The following is a 19693-nucleotide window of genomic DNA, read 5'->3' on the forward strand; positions in this document are numbered from 1 at the left end:
TGAGTCACTGAATTCCTTCTTGGTAACCTTGAGCAAATCACATTCTCTCAGCCTCAGTGGAAGGTGAAAACAGAACAAATTCTGCCAAGAAGATTTGCCTTAGGGTTGCCATAAGTCAGAAACAACTTGAAGCACGCAACAATAATAACTACTTCCTATTATTTTATGAACAGCCAGGGTTTGCAACACATTTGATAGCTGATTGAGTGTCCTTTATCAGATTATGTTTCACACATACCCACCAATTTTGCATTCAGTGTGAAGTCTGAATTGCAGTTTTGTCCTACAATGCCATATGTCACATGCCAATCAGCAATAACTGGAGAGTGCAACATCTTTCAGAATTTCAGATAAATTAGATTCAGCTGTAAACTCCAGGTGGCACTCAGAGGAGAGTCAAACATTGGGAAGTAGGAGGTTGCTGAGCTTTCCCCTCTTTTGGTGATGGGAAAAGGACCAGGAGAATGAAGTTTTCAAAGCACAGCAGCAGGAAACAGGTTCACACCAAAGTGCTGAAGAGAACAAGCTAAAACATAAGAAGTAGCTCTCTCCCCTGGTTCTGGTGGGTGCTATCCCTCACCGCTTTCCCCTAATCTTGTTTTACTGAATGGCAAGGTGTGTATGGATGCACTGCTTGTGTTTGCTCAACCAGACCTTATTTTACCAAGACCCTCCATCAAACTAAGAGTGTTTCTTGTCTACAGACGTCACTCTACAGCTATGTCAAGGACATGAGGAGGTGAAGCTGAGATGCAAGAATGGAGTTGTCAGTTCAGGGCTGTCATAGGCCCTGAGATTTCCAGGTCAAAATCTGAGACTTAAGGATGGCCCTTTGGAATGTTTTAAAGTGTTATGCATTAAATATCAATTACAAGTGCCCACAAAATCTGAGGAAAGTAGGGGGAGTGATAAGATTAATCATGTAGTAGGTTTGGTCCACATCCCAGATCAAGTTAAATTCAAGTGATAGAGAATTAAGGAGATGGGCTAAGCAACATTTAATCTAGACCAGTGGTTCTCAACATTTCCTTCACCATGGACCCGCTTTTAAATGCTTTTGTGGTTGTGGACCCCAAGACCTAACTCACAATTTAAGGCACATCAAATAATTATTTCAATTTTCTCATGAACATTCCTTCAAATTTATGTTTAATCTTTGTTTTATGTATTTTAATATATATTTTTGAATAAATATGTTTTAATATTTGTGTTTTGTAGAATGTTTTTAGATGAGGTGGATAAGAAATAAAATTATTATTATTAATAATATAAATTAATCTGTTAATGCACACACTCCTATTATAATATTTTGGGGTTTTTTTGTTTCCATATAAATTTAAATTAATAGCATCAGTACTATTAATAGTCAATAATTTAATCCTTCACAGATCCCCTGTGACAACAGCACAGGCCCCAGAGATTCCTGGACCCCAGGTTGAGAAACACTAATCTAGACTACTCTGATCTTTGCCTAAGAATACCTTATGAAATTTATAGGATCACTATAATTCAATTTGCAGCTTGAAGGTACACACACATACACACAGTGGTAGGTACAAGGTGAGCCCTGCTCCATTATGGCTGCAGGAGTAGGAGGGACTTAATTAAGTAAACAAAAAGATACACATGGTGTTGTGGGTTTTGCAGGAACAAATCAATTAAAGCTTTGAAATTGGGGCAAGCTGATGATCTACAACTTGAGCTGGACACTTGCACCCAGCCCCTTTTCTTGATCAGATCTGACCCCTCCCACCCATCCAAAAAACAAGAGAACGTGCCCCCCTTATCACACACTTGGGGATGAAATAATAAGAGACTCTGCAATTGGAGCCCCGATGGCGAAGTGCATTAAAGCACTGAGCTGGAGACCGAAAGGTCCCAGGTTCAAACCCTGGGAGCGGCAGGAGCGGCCGCTGTTAGCTCCAGCTCCTGCCAACCTAGCAGCTCGAAAACATGCCAATGTGAGTAGATCAATAGGTACCACTCCGGCGGGAAGGTAACGGCGCTCCAGGCAGTCATGCCGACCACATGACCTTGGAGGTGTCTCCGGACAACGCCAGCTCTTCGGCTTAGAAATGGAGATGAGCACCAACCCCCAGAGTCAGACATGACTGGACTTAACGTCAGGGGAAACCTTTACCTTTACCTATGGAAGAGGTGTGGCTCACCACATCCTACTGAAGCCCTCATATGCTATAAAAAGTGCACAAAAAGGTTTTCTCAAGAGGACTTTGATGGAACTTAAAGCAATGCACTCCAATATTCCACTGAAAAGCATGACCTCTGGAGTAAGATGCACATTCTTTCCATGGTAGTTCACCTGACATGGCTCTATGCAAGCCACCATTTCCTTCTGGATCCCTCAACTGATGAATATGCACATGGTCACCCGACGTTTGCTCTGTTCCATCACCACACTTGAATCATTTCTCTTGCATTCTGGTCAACCAGAATGCAGAATGATTTGAATAAAAACCCACTGATTTTAGCAATTCAATTTAACATTGAATATATTGAATTCAATTCAGCAGACAGTGGTAGTGGTATTTTATTAGACTCCAGCTACCCAAATCTGTCAGACAGCATGGCCAATGGTAATGCTGATTGGGGGAATCTAAGAGTTGGTCCAAAAACACTTTTACCATTTCTAAGCTCTGGATTCAATGCATTGTTCTTTGAAAGGTGCATGGCATCCTAATACAATATTAAGGAATTGCTAAGGCGGATATTACATTAACCAAGACTGATGAAATGCTGGAGACTTTTTGTGCATGTGAGAGAGAGCTTATGGGGGGGGGTTTAATGACTGGTTTAAAATTTGGCACAGCTGGTTGTCTGGTAAATATCACAAGATCTTGTCCTGTCTGGACTCTCTGTATGGCTGAGCTGCTACTGACATTTGTAAAAGCACCAAAGATGGGTCACACTGAGGTCTTCCAGTTTTCACTCTTCAAAGCTTCTTTCATCCCACTTACTCAAAAACTCCACAAAAACAAAAGCAAACCCATGAGAACGTTTGGACAAAGGCAAACATGACACAGGACTTATGAAAGTAAGATTTCTGACTACAATTCTCAGAATTTCACTCCAAAAAATTAGTCCACTTTAAGTGTGGTCACTGAGTGTTCCTTTCCCAAAATGGCCATGCAGACTAGAAAGGGCAGCACTGTATACTTTGTCACACCAACCATCTGTGCCACAAAAGTTGTGGTAATCTAGATAATAGATACATATTGACTTGAGTATCTTCGGTATTGTACCTCTGTTTGGTAGCACAGCTGTGCCAGTTTGCCAATCCATGATGCTGCAATCCATCTTCTATATACCCCCATAATCCTGACTTCCTGCAATATTCCATACCCAGAGGAAAATAAGCCTGCCACCTCAGCACCTAGGGAGGGGATGGTAGCAGCAACACACAATGCAGCCTGGGCAAAGAGGGGAGAGTGTGGTCTTCCACTTGTTTATTTGTAAGTAAATTGATCCTCCCCATTCTGAGCAGACCAGCAGCCCAATAATTTTTTAAAGCACCGAATCCCTCTCTCCATCACAGTGGGAAACACCAAAGTACTGATACCAACATCACTTTAAAGTAGTAATTACAACAGGGCCAGAAGTAGCACTGCAGCAGACAGAGGTGACCCATCGACCCATGTTTAAGTCAAGCCAGGGGTTTGTCAAAAATTAACTTATATACAAATATATACAGTGTGTGAATGAGAGATAGAAAGGGGTGGGAAGAGAAAGGCAGAACCAGGGGGGAAAAGCATAGGAAGCAATAGAAAGCTTAGAACTGAGCTGGAGAAACTCTGGCACCAACTTCCAAAAATCCCAGCAGGTGTGTATAATGATAAAGTACTGTGGGTGTTGCGATTCAAATAATTGGGATAGTCAAAAATCCCTACCCTTGGCTCCGAATTTTTAAACTGACATTAGATTATTGTGTTAGTATCATTTTGGCATAATCTAGCCACACTTCTCTGTAAATATCTACTTTGTAGGAATGTATGTTGACTCCATTCACATTTCTCTTGTGTATATCAGTATATAATATTCCAAATCTCTAGTGCTCTCTCTCTCATCTAAAGGAAATGAATCCCAGTGATCCAGCTCTGGGATGCCCCTTGCATGCTGCAGAACTAAGAGCAATATGGAACGCAAGTGAAAAATTTATATAAATCCCCTTACGTGTTACATCATCAGATACCTTTTTGTACTTTGGAAGTAAAGGAAACTGTTGTCGTTTTCTGAAAATACCAAAGAAAAGAGGAAGCCAAAACCGCAAATGTGAGAACAGCCAAAGGCCCATACTTAAGATTTTATCAGGGCTGTTCACTTAATAAGTGTCCCCTGGAGGGGATTGCTCCCGCCTCATCAGATTTCATAGCAGCTCCAAGGAGAGCAGCATGGGAACCAAGCAATGTTTCCACAACAGAGGAAGTCCAATGGGTCTTCTTCTTTCTGGGCAGAGCCAAGGGTTACTGGATTAATTCATCAGCTTCCGGCACCAGGTGTCATTTCTAATAAGATGCCAGAGAAAAGGATAGGCCAGATTGATTCCATGTGCAGAAGCAAAACAGTGAATGTCTAGGTGAGCTTTTTTTGGATGATTCGAACCTAATCTGATTAAAAGAAACAAGGCTCTATCCTCATGAGTCCCTCTCTCCCCTATCATGTGTGTTGGTGGGTATCAAAGCATGTGCCCTTGGGGAACTCAGGATAAATGACACATCACATGAAGCATGTAATGTGTAGCTGAGCCTCATTTTCTTTCCTATGTCAAGATACATGCAAGTGCAGCTGATCCGAACCAGTGACAGAGGGGGATTGTATGTGTGTCTGTTGAATAGAAAAAAATGAAAATCTGGCTATAGGGAAGTTTGAAACCACTCTTTCCTATTTATAATGGTTCTCATCCATTAGAGCAGTGGTTCTCAATCTGTGGTTCCCCAGGTGTTTTGGCCTACATCTCCCAGAAATCCCAGCCAATTTACCAGCTGTTAGGATTTCTAGGAATTGAAGGTCAAAATATCTGAGAACTCATAGGTTGAGAACCACTGCATTGGAGCAAGAAAAGAAACAAAGTCTAGCAACACAGCTTTCTGGTTTTAAATATATGGAAAGCAGAGGGGAAAAATAGCACCAGCATGTGCATAATCCAACCAACTCTCTTTCACTTCCACCGATTTACACATACACACACACACCTTCCTTTTGCAAATGTCAAGGATCTCTTATAGCAACTGTTCATTTTAGCTGTCTTTCTTTACACCTTATGCTTCATACCATATGTGTTCTAATCTTGTATATGGTTTCATTATTTGCTTAATTAAATCATGATGCTAGTCTCAAGTTTTTCCATGGTATTCAAAAGTTGAATTGTCTTCCTGTGGCCAGTTGTATAAGAGAAGAGTTGACACAAGGACAGCAATGAAATTCCTTTGCATTTGGAACTGGCAGATTGTCCTGTGTTCCTACAGAAACTGGGAAACCAACACAACTGATTCAGATATTGTGTAGTTAGACTTGCAAACCTATGCTATTAAGTGGTAACACTAATAACAGCTTAAATAAGATTTTCACCCGTTTTTGCCAGATGAAAACAGATATATTTGTTTTACATTAGGCTAGAGAATATTTACTGAATTTATGCAAGGAGTGTGAAAAACAGTTCTGTGGTTGATGTGCCCCATGAAATTGGGGCACATCAACCAAATTCAAAAATTGAAAGAAAAGTAGACCTTGAATAGAATGAACTATAGTTCCACAATAGCAAGGTAACTTATACGTTCTTGCTAACTCTTTATCATGTTAGGCAGTTCTCAAATGGGCAGAATAAACAATAGTTTTGGAATAAACTATATGTCTTATCAGATCTGCCATTATGCTAAAATGATAGTATATCATTGGAAGATTATGTGTATCAAATTCCATCTGGCAGATGTGTCTCCATCTCAGAAAACACAAACTTACAGTCCAGAGAGCTGTCCCTTGTCTTAAGCAAAACGCATAGTTTTCGTGGGTAGCAGTTTGCATATCCCTTTGACCTTCTCAATTATTTATGCTTTCGCAGTAGGAGTTCCAGTGAGAAGGTATAGATATATGGCTACAGAATAATTTTCATGGGCTGGGAGTACACACTCAGCAGAGGCACTATATTCCACTGTCAAACTTCTAATGCCATCAGGAAGTGATGATAATTAATGATAATTTTCCTACAATTTGAATGCATTGCTCCATATCCTAGTTTCTGAAGAAGCAGAAAATTAGCTGGTTCCATCCTCAATATGACATCCTCTCAAATACTTAAACATGATTTTCATGTCATCTCTTAACCTTCTCTTGTCCAGGCTAAACATGTCTAGCACCCTCATAGTGCATGGCTTTCGGATCTTTTGCCTTGTGGTCAACTTCCTCTAAACACCTTCTAGCTTGTTAATGTTCTTCTTGGATTATGATTCTTGTATGGTACCCAGACACAATGTTCTAGGATAGATCTAACCAAAACAGACTAGAGAGGTACAATTACTTCACTCCTACTGATGCACCTAGAATTGCATTAGCTCTTTTTGTTGCTGCATCACATTGTTGACTCATGTTTAGCTTGCAGTCTACTAAGATCCCAGTCACATCCAATTCCATTGTCGATTTTGGTTTTCAAATGAAATGTTCAGCACATAGAAACATTATTTTTGTGGACTACAATTCCCAGAATTGTAGCCCATTGGTTAAAACCACAGCCAACATTGGCTGTCCCCACTTATGTTATGTGCACATGCACACGCACACGCACACACACGCACACGCACGCACACAACATGTTTGTCTCAGAGGGACCCATGCAGATATATGTTTCATACTTACGAGTATTATCAGTGAAATGAAGCCTATTCTAATAACACTTTTTCTCTATTGTTAGGTCCATAAAAATAACACCACTTCTCTGTTAGTGGTCTCACTATCTACTTTGTTCAAAGGCTTCCTGAGTAAGGATACTGGCTCTAGGGTTGGATAAAGATCTCATTTTAATCCAGTTCATAGGTGATCCTTCTGTTTGAGTAGAAGCATCATCACCCAACACTCCTGTCCTAGCTCCACCATTCCTCTAAACTAGTTATAAGGGAAAGGCTCTGTAAAGTAGGTCAGATAGTAAGTTAAAATGCTGGCTTCACTACTATTTCCTCTTATTGCTTCACCTGTGGTGACCCTTTTTCAGACCTCTAATTCCAGCAGACATCAGTTGCCACTGCTAAAGAGAACACTGGCAGAAATGGCTCCAGAGAGAAAGAAATACATTGCTTTACAACATTTGGACAATATGCAAGTTCACAGATGCCTTCAACGTGTAGTGTGTCTTTAGAAGAAGCTTACACAGTTCCTGCCAAATGATCTACTTCCATCACAACATATTCCTTGTTTCCAGAAGTATAGATATATAGGGTCAGAAATTGGAAAACATATATATATATTTGGACTACAATCCCCAAAACATTTTGGCTAGCATGACTACTGAGCTATAACCAAAAGCAATATATTACCTCTAACATAAAGTAATATTTCTAAATTCCGAGTGGAAACTGTGTAGTAGGAGATGGACGGGCATTGGATTTCCTGTAGCTGTCTGTTCCCAGACAGCCGGGAGAGAACACAGAATTAAAAGAGGAGGTTACATTCAATAGTGCCAGAAGGCAAGCCAACAGTAAATAATAAGTCAGCCAAAGACAAGAAAGAATTCATAATTTAAGCCCACAGGGACGATTATTTTAATATCATGGTATCCATCTGCTTGTTATTCCTTGTGAGACGTGCTTTCTGGGGCTATTGCAATCCAGTCATACTTTGCTACATTATCCAGTGATTGGACACATCCAGATAAAGAATGGATTCCCAGTCATTGCCATCAGTTAAGCATCATCTTTTGAGAGAAGCTCTGTCTGATATCATTAAATATCCAGCGCTGCAATCCTACAGGGGTTTCTGTTTCTATTGGAAAACATTAAGACATGCTATTCTTGTTCTCCGAATGTTTTGTCTTTTTGCAGAGTCATAAAAAACCAGGAGACACTTTTGAGTCCACAGGGCTTTGTGAAGTCAAAAGACCTCACAGTTTTATTTGCTCACCCTACCACCCAGAAGAAACTTTAATTCTTCTAAATGATCTATGGCAAGGTTACATAGTCAATGGGAATCTTGTGTGGTGATACAACCAGAGGCAGCCCTAGGTATTTTTCAAGTGTAGGCGAACAGAATTTTGCCTCCCCCCACAAACCAATCACTGAAAAATAAAAGCGTTGGATAAGCGAAAATGTTGGATAATAAGGAGGGATTAAGGAAAAGCCTATTAAACATCAAATTACATTAAGATTTTACAAATTAAGCACCAAAACATTATGTTTTACAAGAAATCAACAGAAAAAGCAGTATCAACTGCGCCCCCGTATGTTTTACGCCCGAAGCGACCACTTAATTCGTTTCATTGTTGGACCGGCCCTGGATACAACCACCCTGTGCAATATCACAACAATGGATATTTTCCAGATGCCCTGTTCACGCAGAGTTTCTGAATGAATCAGGCAGAACATCATAAAGCATGTCCACATCCAACTTTAAAGAACTTAATTCTTTAGAGAACTCATCTGCTTGCTTATTAAAGAACAAAAGTATCACTATCTTAGCCATCTAAACTATTTCAGACTTTAGAGCATTTCAGATTTTGTATTTCCACATAAGGTATGTTTAACCTCTATTTATTATTCAAAGACTGTCAACACTCATCTAGTGAATTGAAAGATGTATGCTGCTTTTAGCATAATCCCTGCACAGACTCCTAGGTCATTGGGGTCTTATTCTTAATAAGTTCATTCCTCCAACCAAATTATTTCCATTCAGCTTTCCTCAAGCATGTATGTGACCATAATTACCATGGTGAAAGTGCAGAACACAATAGTGATAACATTGTTGCAATCAACAGTGTTGGGTTCTGGACTAATTGGCTTGACCTGTCCGTGTTTCAAGGTTGAGGCTCATAATATGCCAGGTGGTTGTATCTAGCTGTGTCTTGGAGTGATTCTACATGAAAAATTGAAATGGCACTTAGAAAGTGGCCCAAGAACATTGCTCAGAAAATTGTTTGGAATCAGTTCTTCAAGAGCTCTGTCCAACATTACATCTCATGACAAGGCAAGGCTTATTAGATAACGTAGTGTCCATTTCCATGTGTAAATAAATGAGATTAGGATCTTCCTTATCAGATATGTCACAGTTCCATTAGAGAAATTCTCTTTTTGCCTTCCATCATTAAGCTATCTAGATATCTTTCGCTCATAGACAATTGATGTAACAGAGCTTTTCTCTGTATCTGGGCCCAATGAACTCAATAAAGATGCAGCTGCAGCTATGTGTGTCAGCGTGCCCGTGTTATGTGTTTGTATGATTCAGCTGCAGAAAAAAATCCTCACGTTTGGTCTAGTCTGGTTTTGATAGCCACGATGTCGCCTGGAAACTATGTAAGATGAGAGAACATCCTGTATCAGGAGCATGGATTGAAGCTGTGATTGAATTCTAAATCAGTGGGAATCATTGTGAAACATAATTTCTCTGGCTCCAGCCATGTCTGAGCAAACTGAAATGCCTGTAAAAAGTAAGAGAATGCAAAGTATAATGAGTAATTTGTAAAAGGTGTTTGGCTGAAATGTTAAGACATGTTTTTGTTCCATCTGCTGTGTAAGGCTGGTTAAGCATCTGGGCAGCTTCATCTGAGGTGGAAAGCAGCATCTTACACCTAGAAAAAGAGGAGCAAGGATTCAAATATGTCTGGAAACAGCTTCCCATCCTCTGATTTGGAAACCTGGTCATGTAATCTCTGCTGTTCTCTTACTGTAACTGAACTCTCTGTAGTTATTCATTGGCAAAATAAACTATATTATGCACCCAACTGGGTCAATTATATTTTTTAAAAAATCAGATATCCCAATAACAAGGCACTAATTAAGTTTTTGGTGAGGAGATATTCAGTGAAAACTTATGTATGTTTCATAATAAGACTACTGCCCCTTTCAGCTCTTTTAAGGTGCCACTCACAAGTCTTTAAATTTTATAACAGGGATTGGCAACATGTGGTCCCTAAGACCATCTTTATTGCCCACAGACATGCCACTAAAATCTGGTGGTTAACCACTAAGGGAGAACTTTTTTAAAAAAACCCAAACAAACATTTGATGCTTGTTTTAATGTTTTTCTGCCCTGTTAGTTTCAGAAATTTGGCAGTGCAATTTGCTGCTGAAGTTTGGTGAAATTATGATGGTTATGTGAACTGGGGCAGGTCTTGATCCTTGTTGCTTAGATATTACAGTTGTTGCTTTGCACACACTTAATTAGCCGAAGCTTTTTTTATGGCCAGCAACCCAAATAAATAAATGCACACTATACAAATTACAGGGCTAGCCATGGTGGCCCCATGACAAATTCCAAAATCCAGAGGCCAAGCAAAAGTCTATGCAAGCTTTCAAGACCTCCAGGTTGGTTTCTCACACTCAAAGATGTTAGAAAAAGCAGGCATAAGGAGGCAAGAAGAATGGCTGTGTATTAAAGCCATGTCATTTGCCATAAGTCAACAGTTGACTTGAACACCCATACATACACAGAGGTCACATGCTGTATTGAGATATGTTAAGGGAAGAATGTTGGAACTGTATATAGAGCATTTAGGGACAGAGGGACCCCTATGGTGCATACCTGCTGTCCTATTTTTACTTCTGTTTCCTAGGTCTATGTAACTCAAGGTGTCTTGCTTCCTGCCAGCATGTAGAATTCACTTTCCCCAATTTCCCAAAGGCCTTTAGCATGCTTTATTGTCCTTTGTTTGAGAAGGAAGCATCATGAGGCTTCTCTGCTTCAAGATGCCTTACACACAGACATGAAAATCAGCATTAGGGGCTCTTCTACCAAAGTTAGAGAATTTTCTTTTGTCTCTCTCTACTCTTACATCCAAGATGTATCATCAACTGCAACAATAAAAATAAGTTTTTACCTTTTTAAACCTTACCAAAGCATCCTGCACATTTTCTCTCCTGTTTCCTAACATAAACACTGGCTATTCTGAACTCTACTCTGCTATAGATACCAAATACTCCTAAAAGGAAAGGTCCAAAGACTCTCAAACAGGGCTCTTCAGGTATAAGGTTTGCTGGGAATGGTAAAACAATAAAAGGCAATGAACATTGATTTCCCATTTTGAAAATGGAAACAAGCTCCAGAAATCTCAAAGCTAAGTCAGAATGAGTGGGGACTGTTCATTCACTGGACAATAAAAATGATTTCTCCGCTCCAAAATGACCCAGCAATGCTGGTAATTGGCTCCATATGAGATGTATAAAATCTTCCCATTCAAACTGAGTCCAATTGGATATTTTATAAAGCACGTTGATTAAAGAACATGTTTAAACTGGACCCAGATCTCTTTTTGTAAAAAACAAAAAACAAAAACAGTTCTCCCATTTGTGACAGGCCCAAAGTGTGAGGAAAGGATGGGATTGTTCCTTTCTCTATGCTATTTTCTCCTTGAAAACCAACTCCTCTCAGCTCGTGTTGTGTTTAATTATGGGACAAGCAGCAATCGGGATGGCTATTGATTAGAAAATAATGTAGGAAGAAAGGTTCACCACTAATATGCAACAATCTTAACCTGAAGCATGAAGCTCAGAATGCTTTTTCTAATTAAAATGTGGCTAGTTTCAGCACAATTTGAACTGTATGCTTAAGGAAAAGGTGGGCAGTTTCTGAGTGCCAGCATGGTAGAGAGTCTAGAAACCACTTGGTAATATGCAACCTACAGGACTTTGCTCACTACTTGACTCTAATTCAACATCTAATTTGATCTTTCTACCTGGGCATCAGAAAAGGTTATAACTGCTTTCTGATTTCTTCAGATCTTTGTTCTTTAACTATTGTCCATCAGAGTAGCACCCATCCTGGCCATTTTCCAATTTTTTTTGAAAACATGGCTGTTCAAATGTGCATTTGAATAAATCAGCCTGCACTTCACTGCAGAGTCCCAATTGCTCCTGCACGGTTCTTAGCACTTTATTCTACTATGGTCCTATTACCTATTGTTACACAGCCTGCCCTTCCATGCAACTTGAATAACTCCACTTGGTTCTTTAATTGATATAGTTGTGTTTCATTTTAAGATGTTTTAAATAATTGTTTTATTATGTTAATTTTGTACATTGTATTATGTTTTATTCATACATCAAACTGATGTTTTTAGGGCTTGTCCCCATGTGAGCCGTCCCGAATCCCTTAGGGGAGATGGAGGCGGGTTATAAGAAATATATTATTATTATTATTATTATTATTATTATTATTATTATTATTATTATTATTATTATTTGCCCACTGCACAGATGTCTCCAAAGTACAATACCATCATACCATACATTAGGCATAGGAATCTTCTCATTTTCCAGCTGTTTTGGATTATGACTCACATAATCTCTGACCGCTCGCTATACTGATTGGAATACATGGAGGTTGCAGCCAAAAACATTTAAAGGGTACCATATTACCTAACTTTACTATCCAGCATTCTAATGCCATAGGTTCCATCTGATCTTCTCTTCTGTACCCATATTCTTCAACAACTGGAAATCAAGAGTTGCAGCGAGAAGAAATGTATCACTCCAACAAATGATCTAGATATGTCCAATTAACCCCAATCCTCCCAGTTAAGAACAAAAGGACACAAATAGAGTTAATACGTTTAGTTAATGTGTAGCGTGCCACTGATGGTGCAGTGTGTTAAAGCGCTGAGCTGCTGAACTTGTGGACCAAAAGGTTGCAGGTTCGAATCCAGGAGTGGAGTGAGCGCCCGCTGTTAGCCCCAGCTTCTGCCAACCTAGCAGTTCAAAAACATGCAAACGTGAGTAGATCAATAGGTACCACTCCGGCGGGAAAGTAACAGTGCTCCTTGCAGTCATGCCAGCCACATGACCTTGGAGGTGTCTACGGACAATGCTGGCTCTTCAGCTTAGAAATGGAGATGAGCACCAACCCCCAGAGTCAGAAACAACTGGACATAATGTCAGGGGAAAACCTTTACCTTTACCCAATGTGTAGCAGCTCCCAAAGGCATTTTGGGGAAAGTTACCTAGTGGATTCAAACTCAGAAAACTCCAACTGGTATGATCAGTGGGCATGTCAACTGGAAGGACAGGGGTTGTAGTTCCAAAAAAAGGTAACCCTCTTGAGCTCTGTGCAAAAGATACTACATTGTCACTGATGTCTGCTTCAATTTCAGTACTGTTGCTTTCTTGGTTAGGTTTCCAGATGGAAAGAGCACAGTGGGAATGAGCCAAAGCAAGACTCCGGGGAGGCTGTGGAATTTGAAGAATTTCCTAGCAGAATGGGGCAGCAATTAAAGTTTCCATGTCTGGATCTTCAAATATGAAATGGGAAAAGAGCTCAGCTCAGTATCAAGCACACACACTGGTGTAGTGGAAGGAAATATTTTTCACCAGACATTAAGAGAGAAGGGTATATGTGAAAGTTAAGTAGCATATGTTGGTGCACAGACTGTGTGAGAGGCTGGCCTGTATCTAAGAAGTCACTTCTCTGTTTATATGATGGAAAAAAGTGGTTTGGACTTAAAGATCTTCCAAGTAATACCCTGTTTCCCTGAAAATAAGACATCCCCACAAAATAAGACCTAGTAGAGGTTTTTCTGAATTGCTAAGTATAAGGCCTCTGTCAGAACCCTGGCTGCTGGGCACCAATAACCTTACACAGAGGCCAGTCTCTATCTAATATCTTTATTAAAGAAATATATAAAATCAATAAAAACAAGTGAAGAATATAGTTCAGAAACAGACCTTTCAAATGAGGTCAAATATAGTCCAAAAATGTATTGTCCAATAAATGATATTAGAGTTCAAAGTTGTAATCCACTTGACCGAAACACACACTCTTGCCAAGCAATAGTGTGGGGAAATGTCAGAGTCTTAAAGTCCAATGAAGCTTGACAACAAGGCTGGAAATAAACTTGATTCTTGGCTAGGTCCGTGACTGGAGACAAGGCAAAACGTGAAGCATGGAGCAGCATCCGTGGTTAACAGCAAGGCAAGGCAAGGCTTGAAACTCGATCCGGGAAGCAAGGAACTGGGGTTACGAAGTCCACACACGAACTCTCTCCTGAAGCTGATCAATTGACTCCGCAAAGAATCTCTCGCGCCAAACCCCTATATTGGGTCTCGTTTTCCCGCCAACAATCTATTTCCCTAGAGAACAAGAAGCGAAACCCAACTCTGTCCAGATGCAAGACTCCTTAGATTTTCCCAAGGAAAGCAGGCCTAATCAGCCTGTTTGTTTGGCAGCGATTCTTAGACTTCTCCGATTAGCTTCTCTGACTCCTCTGTCTTTAGAATAAGATTCCTTCCTGGGAAACGGAGGGGAGTACTGCCCAAGGCCTGGTTTACTGAATTCTTGAGGGCAAACGTCAACATCCGGCAGGTGATGAGACTCCAACTCTTGTTGAACCGGCGAAAACCCCATGTTTTCATCTTCATCTGCCACAATAGTACTAGGAGCAGGACTACAAGGCCCATGAGGCATCACAGCCTCCCCCGAAAGTAAGACCTAGTAAAAATTTTGTTTGGAAGCATGCAGGATCGGTAAATGTACATACCATAGATTGTTGTACATGGAAATAAAGGTAGTAACAAGAAATAATAATACAATACAGTCTCACTTATCCAACATAAATGGGCCGGCAGAATGTTGGATAAGCGAATATTTTGGATAATAAGGAGAGATTAAGAAAAAGCCTATTAAACATCAAAATAGGTTATGATTTTATAAATTAAGCACCAAAACATCATGTTATACAACAAATTTGACAGAAAACGTAGTTCAATATGCAGTAATGTTATGTTGTAATTACTGTATTTACAAATTTAGCACCAAAATATCACGATATATTGAAAACATTGACTACAAAAATGCGTTGGATAATCCAGAACGTTGGATAAGCAAGTGTTGGATAACTGAGACTCTACTGTAATATAATAATAACTTTATTCTTGTATCCCACCTCCATCTCCCAGGAGGGACTCAGGGCAGCTTACGCAGGGACAAGCCCAACAACAACATAAATATACATACAAACAGAAAATTAAAAGACTAATTTAAAAACAGTATAGCAATAAAATATAATATGGAAATTCTTGAAAGGATTCACAGTTTGGTTATGCTGGTTTGTGATGACAACTACTGTACAGTAGATAATAAATTTTCATTTTTTTAAAAATTCAACCATAAATGCGAATTCTTCTTTGTGGAAAAACAAGACAGCCCCTGAAAATAAGACCTAGCGCATCTTTGGGAGCAAAAATTAATATAAGACACTGTCTTATTTTCGGGAAAACAGGGTACATGATTTCCAAATATATTTCTCTTCTTTTGCAAGTCATTAGAATCCCGTTAATGTTTTTCTGGTGGATTCCCAAATGTATCTTTTAATACGATGGAACTTCCACAGGGAGCTCACTTGAGGCAATGCAAATGAGAGAGCCATTTACCTCTTTCTACTGTGAAGTGTAAATCCTCCCCTTCCATTGCTACATTACACATTTGTAAAAACAAATACAGTACAGTCTTCATAATCCCAACCAAAGAGCAGGCTGATGCCATTTCCAATCCTCTATCTGGTCTCCACATACAAATTGGGTGTGAGTACCAGTGTGTATATCAGAGTGAACAGTTTCTGAGAGCCCAAGGACGCTATTATATGATACCATGTGCACGCCATTGCTGATCTGCCTCTCCATGGTAATTAAACCATCAATTGCTACCAATTTTGTTAGGCTTTCATTGCCTTCCTTGTGCAATGGGTTGTTCTGTGCTGACATCCCAGCACTGAAGCGACATCAGGAGGCACATTCTTCTCCTTCCCTTTTCTCTCCCCTGCCCCCCACACACTATTTCTGATGCAGTATGTTTTATTTTTTAGTAATATTTCATTTTTTTAAAAATCACTATACCTGCAATTGCTAAATTGCTTTAAAATATGTATTTTAAAATTACAGAGTAGGACATATGCAAAGGGTCACAAGTTTATGCAAAGTACGAGTGCAGGGCCATGGTTTGACAAATCGGCTGAGTGATGTAATTGGAGAGATGTGCAATAGCAAGAGTGCTCATGGTGATTTATAGCCACTATCGGTGACTGCGCAACTGCTGTAGAACAGTGGCTTTGTGTGATAAAGTCCAAAGAGCCAGCCCCAGAACACACTGGAAATCATACCTGGCAGACCTACCCAGTCAATTTTAAACTATGAGTTTTAATTTTACATTTTATTGGTATCGGTATTGTTCTGTGTCTTTTAATATTGGCATTTAAATTACCTTATGTTTTATCAATGTATTTTAATTATGCTGCACCTATGTATTTTATTTATTATTATTATTTACAGTATTTATATTCCGCCCTTCTCACCCCGAAGGGGACTCAGGGCGGATTACAATGAACACATATATGGAAAACATTCAGTGCCAACAGACAAACAACATACAGTATATACAGACACAGAGGCATTTAACATTTTTCCAGCTTCACAATTCCGGCCACAGGGGGAGCTGTTGCTTCACCATCCACTAGTGGCTGTACTTCCTCATTCCTTTCCTCGTGTTTTGCTGGCAGTTTTATGGTGTTGTAAATTAGTCAATTAGCCTCTCGCATAAAGCGTACCTAAATTTCCCTACTTGACAGATGCAACTGTCTTTCGGGGCTGCATAGGTCAACAGCAAGCCGGGCTATTTAATGGTCGGGGGCTTAACCCGACCCGGGCTTTGAACTCATGACCTCTCGGTCAGTAGTGATTTATTGCAGCTGGTTACTAGCCAGCTGTGCCACAGCCCGGCCCTAACTAACTATGTTATACCCTACTTTGAGCCATGAGAAGAGTTGGGTAACAAATTATTATTACTATTATTATCATTATTATCTTTATTATTTCCTGCAAGTGAATTAAACCAAATAACAAAAAATGCCATTTTCCAAAGTCTCATTGTCCTCCAGAAAACCTCTTTCCAGTGCTGTTAGCTTGGCAAACAAAGTGTGTTGTACTTCTTATGCTTTTTTGGTGGGGGGGGGGGGAATCTGGTAAAATAAGAACTTCTGATCATTGTTTCTGAGAGAAATAATGCTGCCACAAAGCTGCAACGAGCATTGTTAGCTTTGGAAACAAGATGTGAATAGCCTGTGCAACTTGTTTTCCTGAAAAAGACCAATTGTCACCACTGAAATCATAGCATATTTGGCAATAGGAATGCTATAAATACAGTAGGTGCTCCTCCCTATGAGGTTACAGGCATAGGATCCCCATGAAACTAAAAAAAATGCATTAAAAGCACATATTTGCTTTTTATGTGCTTTTATGTGCTTTTTTATGAGGAGAGAACACCTCTCGCGGAAATCTTTAGGTCCTCAACTTCTGGCAAAGGCTGATCACAGAATTACACTAGATGATCTGCAAGTGCCTAGAGAAGTGTTCTCTATAGGAATCTCTAGGTCTTCTGGAAGTTTATCATAATCACATTGGAGGACTCCAATTTTACTGACCAGTAAATCTGGTGCCAATCCAGAGCAGAAATGCTTCAAACATGTCCCCAAGCAATCATACACATCCTTGTAACAATGAATGGGAGTCCACATGATCCAACTGGGATGAGGCTGCATCAGTCCCGCTGAACCATCACCTTACTCAACATAACTGCTCCCAGACAGCTACATGGGTACGATCCCTTCTTCTCTGACTTGATGAGCATTGGGAAAGGGGAACAGTGGCAGTGTCCCATGTGGACTGTGGACCCGCTTGAATTGGACCCAATCTTGCTGTATACACAGCCCCGAGGCAATTGGCTAGTCTAGAGTTTCAGGCAAGCTCAGAGCATTCATGACTTTTCCTAATGCCAGGACAGACTGGATTAACTAGGTTCACCCTGCAATAATTTCTGAAAGGGCAAGACCATTATGGGGGACAGCCAGGCACAAACTCGGACCTAACCCGGGTTATAATGCCAATGTAGCTGACCTACTAGAGAGAACTAATCAAATCTGCAAAAATCAAACCTGCAAATAAGGAGGACCAAATGTAATAATGAAAGTAATGAAAACAAGAAGAGAGGAAAACATCCCATTCCTCACTCCTGCTTTAATGTATATTTGTTGTTACATGTATTTTGGTCCGCCTGTTCTGACCTGTGTTGTTGATGTGCAAAGTTCTGGTTGTTTTGTCACAGAGACATGATTTTGGGGCAGAAATAAAGTTACTCTAATATCAAATATTCATCAAATGAAGAGCACAGGGAGCGACTGGAACAGGCATTCCACTTTCATTTGGCTTGGAAGCAGATCCAGATCTAGTTGTGTTTGTTTTTATGTGCTGAAGTTTACTCTCTTTGCAGCTATGAGAAATAAAGAGGAGCAAAGGAAAGGGGAAGACAGAAGCAAACAGGAACTAGGCAGGTTCCCTTCATGACTATTTTTAACTGCTACAGTTTGAACTGGACAAAATTTAGAAAAGAAAACGAAGGGCTTCCTGTCTCTCCTCTAGGCACTTACTTTCATGGCACATGTTTTTATGGTCAAATACTTGTTAAGGAAAATAAATGTTCAAGCACATCTAGTGAGTAAAGGAATGTACTTCCTTGGCAAATTAATAGCCAGCCACATCCTTGTCATTTATCCAGCAAGGTGAGTCAAGAGAAGGCTATGGAAGAGAGCCAGCTCTAACACATCTAAAGGCCATTATTTTGGAATGAGCAAGAATTAACCCAGAATTGATAGAAGTGCCACCTAGTTTGCAACTGTCGATACATGTATGTTTATTGAAGGAGAAGATAGAGAAACCTCTTCAAGTTTTCCTAGTCTGTGGTTTGACTTCTCTGACCTTCCTTCCAATCCTAGGACCTCATCCCACAAGGGGACGGGGAGAAATGGGTGAGTCGTCGTTTTATAATTTCTATTCATTTTAAAGACAGAGTCCCACAGAGCACATCAAATGCTCAGGACTGCTCCTGATGGATTTTGTTTTTAAAATGTATTGATGAACAACTGACATTCACATTAAAATGTAATTCCTTCCATTTTTGTCTTGTAAATGTTCGCATTGACTACTATTTATTTATTTATTTATTTATTAGACTTAAGGGATGAGATTTTTTTTCATTGTGCTGTTTATTCAACAAAAATGAAGTTGTATGTAATCCACTCACAAATATCTAACTGGTACAATTTGTAGTTCTTTGAATGGAACTCCCTAACAGCAAAGTGGATGGGGAACAACCTGGTTCCCTCTAGATTTTTGGACCACAACTTCCATTAGCAAACATGCAAACAAATACTCTCTTGGTTATAGAGTCTGATACTTGTGGGAGCTATAATGCCAAACTTCTGAAACTATCAGTGGTCAACTTGCACTAATAATAATAATAATAATAATAATAATAATTTTATTTCTTACTCTCCTCTCCTCATGGCTCGAAGCAGGTTACAATACTGCTAAAATCAATGTACATAATCATTTAAAACCACAGTGTAATTAAAGCGTATTTCCATAAAATATATATTAAAATACACAAAAGTTAAGACCTAGAGTGGTGCTATTATTCCAGTTTAACTGCTATGGTTCTGTCCTAT

The sequence above is a fragment of the Anolis carolinensis genome, chromosome 4 (assembly GCF_035594765.1).
Source record: "Anolis carolinensis isolate JA03-04 chromosome 4, rAnoCar3.1.pri, whole genome shotgun sequence".
Lineage (NCBI taxonomy): Eukaryota > Metazoa > Chordata > Lepidosauria > Squamata > Dactyloidae > Anolis > Anolis carolinensis.